Below are 13,187 nucleotides of genomic sequence, written 5' to 3'. Positions count from 1 at the left end.
TTTATAAGAAGATGAGTTTTAATATTGTTTTATATTATATTGATAGTTAATGAATTCTATTCATAGTGAGTTTAAAAAGTGATTTTATAAGTTCAATGCAAGAAAATTAAATTAATAATGTCTAAAAAAAATGGTATTATAATTTTTCAATTGACACAACTAGTTTGGAACAAATGTAAATAAAAAGATGAAGGCTTATATTAGGACGAAGGGATAGTATGAATTTTAATGAGGCAAATAACATGTGGATTTCGCGGAACCTATTACAAGTTTATGTAAATTTGGAGAGTCAAATGTTAAATTTTGTGAGAATTAATCCTTGAGGTCTCTATTCTCATCTTTCTTTGACAGTTCTTTGTTGTACTCAAGGTGCCGTTTCAATCTTTGAACGGTGTGATTGTCGTGAGTGCTGAAGTATGCAGCGAAGTTACGCGGTGGGAGTGGATGGAATAAGAATCCAATAGCAGACAATCCATTGAAGTGACATGCGTGATTACTAGTGGTGGAAGAGCGGACTCTTTTACATATCAGTAGATACTCTCCCAAACAGCTCGTGTCCACATCTCCAAACTCCGAAGGGGTTCTCTTGTCATTTCACGCAACCACTCTCCTTTTTCGTTTCTTATACTTTTATAAGTATCACGCAACTAAATTATTGGTACAAACCACAAAAGGGTAATAGAATAATAGTGGATCATCTGAGTTTTTCAGCCATAAATAGAGCAATTCTGGTCCAGACTAAAGACACGTATAGATATATATACACGCTCTGATTGTATATAGAATGAGAGAGACTGTTTGTAGGTCTCTGGTGGGATAACAATGGGGGAAGGAGAAGAAGTGAGAAGAAACACACGGGTGTTATTTAAAGGGTACATAAGTGGGTTCCCAAAAGAGAGTGATATGTGTATAAGGCTATAAGCGCAGATAATAGTATATGCTTGAAGGTGCCAGAAGGCTCTAATGGGGTTTTGGTGAAGAATCTCTACTTGTCATGTGACCCTTACACGCGACTTCTAATGCAAAAAATTGAAGGCCCAAGTCTCTTCACTTCCCTCAGCCCTGGTTCTGTAAGTCTCCCTCTATAGATATGCCACATATATAATACAGTATATGTGTTGTGTAATATGATTTCTTACCGATTGTGTTGCATGTTACTTATTTATTGAGTTCTTAATTTCTTATATGAAGTTATATATATATATATATATATATAGATACCCTATAAAAGTGTATTCCACTTCTAATTGTATTTTTGTACACGCGACGTTTTGGTTTTTTTAAATAAAAAAAAAAAATACGCACTTTTCGATTATAAAAAAGGTCTATCCAGTTTTTTCATTACATATGTCCCTTCCAAAATTTTAACCCTTTCATTTTATTTTTAAAATTCCAAAAAAAAAACAAAACAGTTTCCCTTTCTATTCCCCTTTCTTTTTCCCCTTCGTTTTTTTTTTTTAAAAATATATATATATATATATATATATATATATATCAAACTGTTTTAACTAAATTGTCACTTGTTAGTTTTATTTTAAAAATTATAAAAAATAAAAACAGTTTCCCTTTCTATTCCTCTTCTTTAAAAATAAAAATCAAAGAGTTTCTATTATTCAATGTTTCTAAACAATAAAAAACAAACCAACATGTCTACACGGTGGTTGGTGTATGAAGAGCATTACTTTTGTCATCTAACTCAACTTCAAAGCGTACCCAATAAAGTCAGTATTTGCTTTATGCGGAGAACCCTAAGCCTATTTTGACTTAAGGTATGTTTTAATATATATTTGGTATTGCTTATATTTTTGTTTTTTAGAATTTAGTGTCTGGAAATGTTTTTTCTATTCTGAGTCAGAATTATTCATTATGGTATTCTCAATATGCTTATAATTTTATATATATATATATATATATATATATATATAATTTAATATATATATATATATATAAGCTATAATATCTGACGAGTTTGGCACGCATGAATTAGTAGTTATCTATATTATGTATACAAAATTCAACTTCAATGGTGACATCATGACATGGATATTTCCTAGAACCAAACTTAGGTTTCTATTTTAGTTCAAGCTCGAGCATATATCGCTTTATATTTTAGTAGTTATCTATATTTTTGTTATTGGTTTGCTTATCTGTTGGAAACGGGGCATTAAAAACATAAACTTTGGATGAGATTTGAAATAGATTCCGCTAATAATTTTTTGCAGATCTCTAGATGAGCGTGTTTCCCTCCGTAAGGAGATGAACATGGTATATTTACTTTCTCAAATCCGTTTCCGGGTGAATGAGAAATTAGTTCCAAAGTTTGGTGTTTTGATAAGCCTAAATGGGTATATAAAATGTGGAAAGTATTTGTCCCATATGAAAAAAATATTGAAACCAATTGAAATTTAAAATAAGCCAAATATGGGCTTAGGCTTGGGCTTAGGCCTAATTGTAAAGTCCAATTATTCTTTTTACTAAATAGAATCTTGGATTGGGCCATTAATTTTGAGCTGGGCTTATTTAAATGGGTGATTGGTTTTTGAATTTAAATTAAAAGTTAGTTTTTTTTCAAATGGTTGCATCTATTTCTAATGATTCTGTTTTTCAAAGAGTTGCATCTGTTTCTAAAGGATTTCAACTCAAAACCAATAGACATAACTATTCATGTGAACTATTACAACCTATTGGAGTGAATGTGTCAATTAGTGAACAGACATTATGTGAACCATTGCAACCAATTGGAGTGGATGTGTCCAGTGTGAAGAGACACACATATATATGGTTGTGTCCAATGATGAAGAGACACACCCACCCGAAAAGGCACCTTGTTGCCTATAAATATCCCCATTTGGATCATTTGCAAATCATTCATTTTCATTTTTCTTCTATCTCCCTCTCTAGACTTGAACTCAACCCAAGTGGGTCCAAATCATAGGTTAAGTGGTCCGAACCACTTAGACCCTAATCCAATTTCATCGAGCCATATTAAGATTCGTCCGGACCATTTGGTTCGGATTGCAACCAATTCAGCATTTATATAGCATAGATGCATTTTTGAGTCAAAGAGAGTATTACACGGAGAAGGTTCGTCGTATCCACGAGTTTGTAGTGCTACTACTGGTAGCTGTAGACCGTTGTATTTGGGAGATAGATGACACTGAGTCCATTAGCACCATAGTGGGGTGAATTTGTTTTAAGGACATAGTATCCAATACTAGCCTCGATCCAGGTTCTTTATTTATTATTATTATTTTATTACTTTATTTTGCATATTTAATTAAATTTAGAGTTGCATATTTAATTAATGATTTCTTAGCATATTGTTAATTATCTCATGACATATTAGTATAAGGTTTGTTATATCTTAAATGTCACATGAAGCATATATTTTTTCTAACAATCTTAAGACAGATTCTTTCTTGCGTAGAATTCATTATATGCTTCTATTTCAGATATAAAAAAGTAGAGATTATACTAATAATTGAGATATAATAAAATAATGTTATATACATTATTATATGATAATATTCTGAATATTGATGTGTTTAATATTATATGAAATTGAAGCATGTTATATAAGTATAATATTGAATTATTTATATAATTCAATATTGGTTGAATTATTTTAATTTTATAATATGATGTAGTATATTATATTATCTTAAATTTATATCAACAAGAGGTCGAAAATGGTACTTCGTTAGTTTTATTGATGATTGCATAAGATACTGTTATATATATTTGCTACGAAGCAAATATAAAACCTTAGAAATGTTTTAAACATTACAAAAATAAGGTTGAGAATCAACTTAGCAAAAAGATCAAAACACTTGTGCTAATATTTGTTCAGAACATGATATCATGATGAATGTTATATATTGGTTTAACTCAGAATTTGTGGGGGGTAAATTTTGCTTTCCGCAAACTATGTTCTCAATAAAACAGCTCTAAAGAAAATGAATGTGACACCATATGAATTATGGAAGGTTGAAAACCTTCCTATAAATTCTTAAAAGTGTGGGGGTGTCTAGCTAAGGTTGTAGTTCTTACTCTTAAGAAAGTTAAAGTACGACCTAAAATGTGGCAACCTTGTGGGTGGGTGTGTCATAGGCGAGTGCAAGAAGCACCGATAGGCTACCATACTGGGCGAACTACAGGTGTACAGTCCCACATCACTTAAGGAAAGAAAATGTGAAGTGCTTTTATGTGCTAGTGTTATCTCCAATTGGTATGGGGCCTTCTGAGATAAAACCCAAGAATAAAATCATGCGGGCTTGGGTCTAAAGCAGATAATATCATACCATGTGGTGGAGTGAATCGTTACATAAAACATTTGATAGGTTATGCCCATAACAGTATTGCATATCATTTTCTTGTGCATACAATAAAAATAAGGATGAGTTTAGACGTAGCAAGAGAGCTAGAACATCTAAATCTTTTGGTCCTGGTTTTCTAGCATGTTTATTGGAGAATGAGCCACAAATCTTTTTTATTAAATTAATTATGTGATATAATTAATAATGTGATATAATACGAAACTATATTGTTATGCAAGTTCAATATTATTTTTATAAATGTTTATTTTTATTTGATACTATAATATTGAATTATTTAGTTGAATTACTTAATGTGTGTTGTAATTCAAAATTACAACATAATATATTTAATACGTGATATTATTGAATTTGTATGAATTCATGACTGGTTTGTGTATGTAATACAACAAACAAAAATTGATTAGTCCAACTATATCAATTTTCCCGATAGTCAATGGAAAAAGATCTATACTAGTGTTTAAGACACGTATAGCTGTAAATGGGCTGAATAAGAGAAGATTTTTCAATAACTCAAAAGAGTTTAATGGAAAATATTATGGATACACTAAGCAAGTACACCGAGACAAGCTAAATCAAGCTAGTTAGCTCTAATGTACAATTTAGCTAAAAGCTAAAATGTTATTGAGTTGCAAACTAGTTAACTTAGTTATAAGCTAAAATGATTAATGAGGTGCACAGAACCTAAGAGGAAGATAAAAAAACTGTTAGTTGGTTCTATCTCTCAACTTGATAGTAAAAAACATGAGGGTGATGAGTAGCCATTTTAGCCATAAACTATTTGAACTATACATCATATCTGCTCATGTAGGAGGGAATAATACTACTTGTAAAGTAATAGTTTTTGAAGAATATTCTTCAAAACAAATTACTCTACTACCAAGATAGACTACTTAGATAAGTGTGTACTAAAGTTATGAACTACTAAAATTGATAGCTAAACAAACTTAACATCAAGCTAATGGTAATAACTGAAAAGTGGGTGCTCATCATAACCTAGTAGTAAGATATGAGAAGAGTGTACTTAATTTAAGCTAGTAATGATAGCTAAGAACTCACTTTTAACTAGTTATGTTAGTTAACAAGTGAGTGCTCACTCTGTGGTGATTGTATCCAAAGCTTAAATAATAAGATAATTATTTGCTTAAATGATTGAGTTATGTGATGTGTGACACATAAAAGATTATGACATATTAATATGACTGACTTAACATGAACCCAAATATGAATAACTCAATTCATAAATACAAAAGATGTAAAAACAAATATTAATTAGAGGCCATTGTAATTAATATCTTTAGCATTAATTCACGGTAATTTCGGTGAATTATTATAAGAATATGTTAGAGATAAAGTGAGTACATATGCACTAGAGATTGTTATATATACTTGTTGAGAAACTAATATGGAACCTTGAAAAGGTAGATGAGGTGAAATATTTAATATATGATAGTTCCATAGTTGAGAAATCATAATAAATACATTAGAGATAAAATTTCATGATTATCCCAAAGTTGTGGGGAGATATTATCCATAAATGAAATTTGCTACAAGTCATCTCATCTTAAGAGAAATACTTATAAATGTGGGGGGTTCCGAGTCCTAAGAGTTTTAGGATAGAACAAAAAATCAATTAGAGTATTATCATAGTTGTGCATGTTGTTTCCTATGAGGAAAAATATTTAATGGGACAATTAGAGGAGTTCATTGTTCCAGCTAAAGAGGTAAGTGTGCAAGCTTATAAGTCCTTAAGTGGATTAAAGTATGTACTGAGAAAATGACATAATGTGATGCATAAGTCATTTTATGCCTTAAAAAATTAATGACATACTAATTAGTATATTTGATATGAAAGATTTAACGTCTGATAACATAGTATATTCTCAATAGAGTGAGATTGAGATAATACTAGTTATGATAACAAAAGCTTAGCTAACTTTTGTAGATGTAAATCTCAAATATAAATATTAGTCAAAGTATATCATTGGTTGAGATTACAAGGCATCTTAATAACTGTGTTTAATTACACATTTTCAATCCAGGATAGGATTACTGAAAAGTAACAAATTGGGTAGTTGAGATACACTCTAAGTCCAATATTGCATAGATCGAGGTATCTAACTAAATTAGAGGTGTAATAGTGATGCAATCTGGATATGGGATATTAAAGACTTCAAATCCAAGATTGGATATGTCTTTTATGTTAAAGGTGTAGTTGTATGTTCTTAATATAACTCAAAATTAGAAACTTTGAATAAATCAAATAGAAAAGCCAATAAACTTCACCTATAGGACATTTCAAAGTAAGTCTACACCTGTGCCATTAAAGAAAATGATATTGCTAACAATAAGCAATTTTAGGGCACAAAGTATACAGTTGCTCTTACCTGGAGAAATTTCTGCAGAGTGTAATATTTCTAAACACAACCTTGTGGCCATTTATAAAATTGAGGGTTGTATTAGAGAGCAATTGTACAGATCATCGAGGGAAATGTGATTAAAAGCCGAAAACTAACGAGTCACCTTAATGGAAACCCAACCTAGTTGACTAAAGATCCCAAGATCTAGGTTCAAAAGGACAACAGAAATTCTAAGTGACTCACTAGAAGTACAGGAAAGATATAAATCTTTTGCCCATTTCTATGATGAGACAATGCTACCTACAGCGAGGATTAGGATAAGCTATGATTTTAATGACTTTTATACCTTGAAAATTCAAGTGGGGTATGGTAGGATACTCTTAATAAGAAGTCACCTATATGAGTGTGAAGTAGGGCCGCTTCTATGAGAACTATAAAAGCTAAGTTTTCTGGAGCACTCATTGAATACCAAGAGTTGTTCAGGGCAAAAATGAACACAACAATGAGAACCAACTTTGTGAGGAAATGTATTGTGTGTTTGTTATTATCTTGGTTTACACAAACGGCTGAACAGTTCAAGGCATCGGGTTCACTGGTTAGCCAGTAAATCCGATAGCAATACACTAGGGAAGGTTCAAAACCAAAAACTACCTATTCTGATGTAGTAACTTTCTGACTATACTCTCTCTAGTGTCTGCATGATCATCCTTTTGTATTTTATGCAAATTTCCATTCATGTGGGGGATTGTTGGAAACGGGGATATTAAAAACATAAACTTTGGATGAGATTTGGAATATATTCCGCTAATAATTTTTTGCGGATCTTTAGACGAGCGTGTTTCTCTCTGCAAGGAGATGAATATGGTATATTTACTTTCTTAAATCCATTTCCGAGTGAATGAGAAATTAGCTCCAAAGTATGGTGTTTTGATAAGCCTAAATGGGTATGCAAAATGTGGGTAGTGTTTGTCCCATATGGAAAAAAATGTTGAAACCAATTGAAATTTAAAATAAGCTAAATTTGGGCTTGGGCTTGGGCCTAATTGTAAAGTCCAATTATTCTTTTTACTAAATGGAATCTTGGATTGGGCCTTTAATTTTGGGCTGGGATTATTTAAATGGGTGGTTAGTTTTTGAATTTAAATTAAAAGCTAGTTTTTTTTCAAAGGGTTGCATCTATTTTTCAAAGAGTTGCATCTGTTTCTAAAGGGTTTCAACTCAAAACCAATAGACATAACTATTCATGTGAACCATTGTAACCTATTGGAGTGGATGTGTCTATTGGTGAACAGACACCATGTGAACCATTGCAACCAATTGGAGTGGATGTGTCCAGTGTGAAGAGACACACATATATATGATTGTGTCCAATGATGAAGAGACACACCCATCCGAAAAGGCACCTTGTTGCCTATAAATACCCCCCTTTAGATTATTTGCAAATCATTCATTTTCATTTTTCTTCTATCTCCCTCTCTAGACTTGAACTCAACCCAAGTGGGTTCAAACCATATGTTAAGTGGTCCGAACCACTTAGACCCTAATCCAATTTTATCGAGCCATATTAAGATTGGTCCGAACCATTTGGTTCGGATTGTACCCAGTTCAACATTTATATAGTATAGCTGCATTTTTTAGTCAGAGAAAGTATTACACGAAGAAGGTTCGCCGTATCCACGAGTTTGTAATGTTGTTACTGGTGGATGTAGACTGTTGTATCTTGGGAGATAGACGCCACTGAGTCCATTAGCACCATAGCGGGGTGAATTTGTCTTAAGGACATAGTATCTAATAGTAGCCTCAGTCCAGGTTCTTTATTTATTATTATTATTTTATTACTTTATTTTGCATATTTAATCAAATTTAGAGTTGCATATTTAATTAATGATTTCTTAACATATTGTTAATTATCTCATAACATATTAATATAAGGTTTGTTATATCTTATGTCACATGAAACATATATTTTTTTCAACCTTATCTACTTGATTTGGATTGTTGCAGTATATCCGATTGTTGTTTACTTTATTGAATATATACTTTATTGCACTGATAAAACATAATTGATTGATTGTTTCTTTCTTTCAATAGGTTACTACACTTGTGTTTAGAATACCTGAGTAATAGTTCTATTTGCATAAACTATTTTCAGTTTGATTAATTTTTTAGTGGGTCATTTTAAATTAGAAAGAAATTGTGCTTTGATTTATTTTTCGAAGATCTCTCATTCTGAAAGTTAAACCGTACTTCCCAATGTAATTCTTAAATAGAAAATTCATACCATGGTTTTTTTTTTATTTTTTTTTTGGTACTGTTTAGTCATTCTATCCTAATTACTTCAAACTATTCTTTTTAAATACAAAAAATTACCTTCCAACAGAATTCATACAATGATTATTTTTTTTTCCTTTACTACTATTTCCTATATATATCATTTGAAGCTTTCCATAATTGATTCACTCCATCCCAATTACTCTAAAATGTTCTTAAACAGAAAAAAAATTACGTTTCAATATGACTCATACATCAATATTTTTTATTTCCCCTTCCTTAATGGTTAATCGATATTTTTTAAGTCATATCTAATACAACTTTTCTATCTGAATAATATTTGCTTAGATAAATATTTAAAAATCTAAAAACTAAAAATTCTTCTAATTTTTAAGTCATAATCAATATTTAAAAACTAAAAAGCTATTTTACCTTCTGCTTTTTAACCATCCGGGCACATCCTTACTTTAAACCCTTTTAGGGAAATATTATATATATAGACGTTGGATTGGAGACAAATTTCCTTTTTCCTCACAAAAAAAAATAATTGTTCTTTTAAAAGTTAGTTCCTTGTTGCTTTCTAATCCTTGAGGCAGATTATACACTTTAAATCAATTGATTTAATTAAAAATTATTTTAATAAAATAACCATTTTCCCTTTTTGAAGAAAAATGACCAATTTTAAATTAGTTCATTCTTCCTCTCTAAACCTTTGATGTTCTCTCTTTATCTTTTCTTAAAAGTATTTCTATCTTCTTTCGTAATCTTAAAAAAAAATTAACACAATGCACTTGGAATGGTTGTTATAATAAAAAAGATAAAAAAATGTATGAAAAGTCAACCTCAGTTATTCATTTTATTGATATGTTATTACTATATAAATAACTTTAAAATAATCTGAATATTAATCATATATGTTAGTGGATATTAGCCTGAGTCAACGTTAGTTATTCATTTTATTGATTTCTTATTACTACTATGTATATTTGTATTCACTTTTCTTTATATAAATAAATTTAAAATAACCTAAATATTAATCATTTAGTGGATATTAGCCTATTGAGTGTTACTGTAATACTATCATGATGCATCATATTTTTATTTCTCTATTTTTTTTTATTTTTTTTTTTTTTTGTCACTCTTTTACAAAATTAGCCATTTATTAAATTTTTTAAAAAAGTATCATACCTCATTTCAATCAACTAAATCATTTTTTCCTGACTTTTGTATTTTTTGGGTCATTGAATTCAATACTTAAGTGGCACAAATTTATCACCTATTTTTATTTTTGAGAGTTTTGATTTCATTTTCCCAATTTCTACTTATCATGTTCTTTTCCATACCATTAATGATTAACTTTGGCCTTTTTTTCCTAGAATTTTCATCATCATCTTAAATTACTTTATGCTTACTTATTATGTGAAACAATTCAACGAGACACTAAAGTTTCATCAATTTCATTATATGCAATCAATTTTTATTTATTTTTTATTTTTTATTTTTTTTTTTATTATTATTTTTTTTTAATGCTAACGTAATTATGTTTATATCCTTGATGAGTTCAAGTTGAGCAACATAGAGTGCTAATTTCAAATAAAAAGGGATAAAAATTACAAGTGAGTTGAAAATTTATACTTTACAATTTAGTTTTTTTATCTCGCTTGTGGTTAATAAAAATCTTCTATTATGTTGACTTATGTGTACTTTTTTTGTGCATTAAATATTAAAGCACTTATTAAGGTCTGGAATAGTTTGTTTTTTCTTATTGTTAAAACCATTTTCTTATTTTGTTTCAATGAATATATAAAATGCAGAAAAACTTGTGACTAAAAAAAATATCATCATCGATCTTTGTAAGGTAGATCGTTTAATTAGACACACAGATTTTATATGAAATACCAACTTAATTTACTTTATATTTTCTATTATTAAATTATTAGATGTAACAAGATTATGTTTGCAAGGTAAACCATTCAATTAGACACATAGATTTCATATGAAAACAACATATATATCTTTATTTACTTCATATTTTTTATTATAGGTGAAACAATTCAATAAGACATGATAATAGACATGATAAATTGAATGCATATTATAGAAATAGTTATGAAAAATTGTCACCTTACCAAAGAGACAACCATATTCGAAATATAAGAAATTCAATAAAGAAATAAAAACGAGTGGCAACTGACATGGTACGTCTAAGGATAATTGACTTCATGACCAGGATTTCAAGTCAATATTGAATAACAAATGTATAATTGTTCGCAATACTTTTTACCCACTTATTTATTTATTTTTATATATATTAGCTTTAATTACATGCAACTGCACATACGAATTTCTAGTGCGCGCGCGCGTGTGTGTATATATATATATATATTTAATGATATATCTTTCGAATTCAAAAGATACAACTACGAATTATGTGAGTGAAGTGATGTCACACCATCAATCACATCAGCATTATTACTTTCCAAATTCGAAATATGTATCATTGCTTGAAAAGAAAATATTAAAGGAAGTGTACACAGTGTCAAAGTCACTTGACAAATATAATTTGTTTATTGCTTTTTAAATCATAGATAGAAAGGTACGTAGATAGAGTTTAATTAATTGTGTAATGACTCAAAATATGGAACTAAAAGTGATTTTGCATGCATTTTCACTCTGATTGACATGCTGCATATTCTTAAGCTTGTATGATGAATTTTTATGGTGAAAATATTCAAGTGATAACTGGGGAAGGAGTAGCAAAAGTTTTGGATTCAGGACACCCCAACTTCAAGAAGGGTGAGCTGGTTTAGGGAATAACTGGATGGGAAGAGTACAGTCTCATTACAGCAACCGATTCCCTTTTCAAAATTAAACATACTGATGTACCCCTCTCATACTATACAGGAATTCTCGGTAAGTATCTTGCCTTTTGTCCTTAATTGTAAATATATCAGAATTTAGATATGCTTTTCTCATAGTTATGTCATTAATATTTCGAACACCACATCTAATGTTGTTCATTGTTTCTTGTAGGTATGACTGCATATGTTAGTTTTTATGAGATTTGTAATCCTAATAAAAGAGAATATGTATTTGTCTCTGCAGCATCTGGTGCAATTGGTCAACTTGTTAGGCAGTTTTGCTTTTAATTTGAATAAGGTTGATCTGTTGAAGAACAAATTTGCATTTGACAAGGCTTTCAATTACAAGGAAGAACATGACTTAGATGCAGCTTTGAAAAGGTCAGTACCAACTGCATCTATATACATGTTGATTTCAAACACTGAATATAATATTATTGTATGTTACCAGGTATGTCCTGAAGGTATTGACATATACTTTGATAATGTCGGGGGAAAGATGCTGGACACAGTGATCCTCAACATAAGGAGCCACGGCAGGATTGCTCTGTGCGGACAGACTTCACAATACGTCCTTGATGAACCTGAAGGAGTAAAAAACGTGACCTGCCTCGTCTACAATTGAGTGCGTGTGGAAGGACTTGTAGTTTTCGATTACTTCCCCCAATATTCCAAGTTCTTGGATAGTGTTTTGCCTTCCATTAGAGAAGGGAAGATAACATATGTGGAAGACATCGTTAAAGGCCTCGAGAGTGCTCCTGCAGCTCTAGTAGGACTTTTTAGTGGCCGCAACGTTGGTAAATGAGTAGTTGTAGTTGCTCGTGAATGATTAAACCTTCTGGTGTACATCGTTTTCCCACTGATAGATGCATTAATTAGTGTGAACTATGAATACAATGTAGTCCTTCTCAAGTTACATTGTTTGGATCATCCCTGTTTTTGAGTGTAAGCGAGGTAGTATTGATTGCTCTGTTAGCTGGTGGTTTTATGTACTTTGTAGAAAGATAAGAGTGTGATGTGTTGTTCCACTGTATTCTAGTATGTTTTATATATGTAAGTGCTTCTGTTTTCACATTTTAATGGTGTATGGTATAGAAATGTTTTTATTTTTTTTTAGGGAATGTTACAGAAAAGTGGTAGTAACAAAAGTATATTACCATTTCATTAATGTAGTTTGCATATTTACCATATCATGAACTAAAAGTCAAGACTTTTTATTTGAACCCTTTAGTAAGATAAAATTATATTATTTTATGTACAACTTACCTAAAGAACAACTTGTGTAAGCTCTAGAATTTTGTCAAATAGCATTTAGGAACTGTTACACCGCACAAGAATTAGGAGACACAACGTGCAGCCTA

General features: G+C 30.4%; 1 pseudogene; it reads left to right on the top strand.

Annotated features, from left to right (window-relative positions):
* Positions 1-679: 679 nt before the first annotated feature.
* LOC132302662 (2-alkenal reductase (NADP(+)-dependent)-like) lies at positions 680-12,903 on the top strand (annotated as a pseudogene).
* Positions 12,904-13,187: the final 284 nt, after the last annotated feature.

This window comes from Cornus florida, unplaced genomic scaffold, assembly GCF_030987335.1.
Source record: "Cornus florida cultivar Cherokee Brave unplaced genomic scaffold, ASM3098733v1 CherokeeBrave_3.0.0_Hap2_Chr01, whole genome shotgun sequence".
In the NCBI taxonomy this organism is placed as follows: domain Eukaryota; kingdom Viridiplantae; phylum Streptophyta; class Magnoliopsida; order Cornales; family Cornaceae; genus Cornus; species Cornus florida.
Note: the sequence above shows the minus strand (reverse complement) of the source record. Positions and strands in the feature narration are given on the sequence as shown.